This window comes from Plodia interpunctella, unplaced genomic scaffold, assembly GCF_027563975.2.
Source record: "Plodia interpunctella isolate USDA-ARS_2022_Savannah unplaced genomic scaffold, ilPloInte3.2 Pint_0, whole genome shotgun sequence".
Lineage (NCBI taxonomy): Eukaryota > Metazoa > Arthropoda > Insecta > Lepidoptera > Pyralidae > Plodia > Plodia interpunctella.
The window spans coordinates 57501-60000 of NW_026525650.1; the positions used below are offsets into that span (position 1 = coordinate 57501).

General features: G+C 41.2%; 1 non-coding gene across 1 annotated transcript in view; it reads left to right on the forward strand.

Annotated features, from left to right (window-relative positions):
• Positions 1 to 1696: 1696 nt before the first annotated feature.
• The window catches only part of LOC128682681 (small subunit ribosomal RNA), a 1908-nt gene continuing 1104 nt past the window's right edge, over positions 1697 to 2500 (forward strand). Inside the window, exon 1 of the ribosomal RNA XR_008406162.1 lies at positions 1697 to 2500. This exon is cut by the window's right edge and continues 1104 nt beyond it. This is a non-coding gene — a ribosomal RNA (small subunit ribosomal RNA).

Genomic DNA, 2500 nt, shown 5'->3' on the forward strand with positions numbered 1-2500 from the left:
ATGTGTTATATTAATCAATTAATTAATTAATTAATTAATTAATTAATTAATATTTATTTATATTTATATCAGAAAAAATAAACCTAACCTAACTAACAGTTTTCTTTTTTGAATATGAATAATTTTTTTAATATTAATTATTTCGTACTTTTTAACTCATATTGAAAAGTGATTATAGAACAGTTTTCTTTTTAATACTAATAATTATTTTTTAATATATATTAAATTATAATATATTATTATTGATATAAATATTAATTTTATAATATTAAATTATTAATATTAATATCAATATTAATATTAATATTAAATATTGATATTAATATTAATATTAATATTAATATTAATATTAATATTAATATTAATATTAATATTAATATTAATATTAATATTAATATTAATATTAATATTAATATTAATATTAATATTAATATTAATATTCATATTAATATTAATATTAATATTAATCAACACTAACACTGACGCGTCACACACAAGGATATCCCTGAACAGTTTGCTATCTATACGTGCACCGCAGTGGACGGTTGAGAGTGCAGACGCGACGGTGCGTCGGCGCGCTCGACTCGTCTCGCTGACGGAGGCGCGATGTGCGCGCGCGCTTGCGCGCTTTTGAAAACCCCCCGAGTCTTAGTGTGCAGATGCGCGCCGGCGCTCTGTGTCCGTCGTCTCTGCGCACAATTTATAAGATTCGGGGAGAGCGCTTGAGCGCGCGCGCGCGCTCTCGTTTCTGATAACGATACCAACTCTCCTTTTACATACAAAATCATCCAATAGGTGACGTGCTCTGTGTGATGTTGCGTGCTTGTTAATTTGTTTCTATATTATAACTTTTATATATTTATATACACATACGGCGGTGTTGTGTGTGGTGTGTTGTATATTTTTTTACGATACGCTGCAATGTGTGTTGTTGTTGTGTGTGTTGTGTATGTTGTAATATTAGAGACAGACTGACAAACGAAACAAACTCTTGCTGGGTTTAGTGTTTAAAAAAGTGTACGTCGTTTGTTGTGTATGTGTTTTATGTTTAATGGAGAGTTTGTCGTTTTCGCCCTCACTGTCGACCGACGGACACACGGTGTGCGTTTTTTGATACCAATGCTCATCCGTCCGACTAGGTCGATCAAGGTGACGTGTCCCACAGGCCTCACGGTAGTTATTGCCGTGCGGGTAGTGCGCGTCGCCGACCACCAAACAAAAATTACCGGGTTAAAGAGAAACGTCTCCTCCGCTGTTAGCCACACTGCCACCGGCGGCGGGGCGTTCTCTCTTCTCCCACACAACACCACCACTATAAAATATAAAATAATCGTATACCGAGGACCCTTCGTTCGTACGACTTGTGTTTCTGGCCCCACCGACACCGGGTGTTCTGACGTGAATGCGTACGCTTTCACTATATGTGAAAAACGTAACGATGTTTACAAAGCGTCGCGTCTATTAGCGAACTTTCGGTTGAGGTCTCTCTCGACCCCGTGTTTATAAAATAAACACAAAACTCCACAGTGCTCTCTCGCTTCGCTCTCTTTCCCTATAACGGAGGAGAATGAGTAGTAGGAAGATGCACGCGCCGCTCTCGTCCGGTCTTCGGACGAGACGCGGCGTTTCACTGTGTTGTGTTCACACACACACACACACGCTGACTAGAGAGCGCGCTCGCGCGCTTTTTGTTAGCTCCCTGGTTGATCCTGCCAGTAGTTATATGCTTGTCTCAAAGATTAAGCCATGCATGTCTCAGTGCAAGCCGTATTAAGGCGATACCGCGAATGGCTCAATATATCAGTTTTGGTTCCTTAGATCTTACTCAGTTACTTGGATAACTGTGGTAATTCTAGAGCTAATACATGCAATCAGAACTCTGACCAGTGATGGGATGAGTGCTTTTATTAGATCAAAACCAATCGACGGTGGGTGCGGACTCGCGCTCGAAGTCGTTAATTTTGATGAATCTGGATAACTTTTGCCGATCGCATGGTCCAGTACCGGCGACGCATCTTTCAAATGTCTGCCTTATCAACTTTCGATGGTAGTTTCTGCGACTACCATGGTTGTCACGGGTAACGGGGAATCAGGGTTCGATTCCGGAGAGGGAGCCTGAGAAACGGCTACCACATCCAAGGAAGGCAGCAGGCGCGCAAATTACCCACTCCCGGCACGGGGAGGTAGTGACGAAAAATAACGATACGGGACTCTTACGAGGCCTCGTAATCGGAATGAGTACACTTTAAATATTTTAACGAGGAACAATTGGAGGGCAAGTCTGGTGCCAGCAGCCGCGGTAATTCCAGCTCCAATAGCGTATACTAAAATTGTTGCGGTTAAAAAGCTCGTAGTTGCATTTGTGCGCCGCGCTGTCGGTGCACCGCATCCGCGGTGATACTGACACGTTTGCGGAGCATATCGTCGGTGAATCGGTGGTAAAACACCGGTTCAATATCAAAATCCTATCGCGATGCTCTTCAGTGAGTGTCGAGGTGGG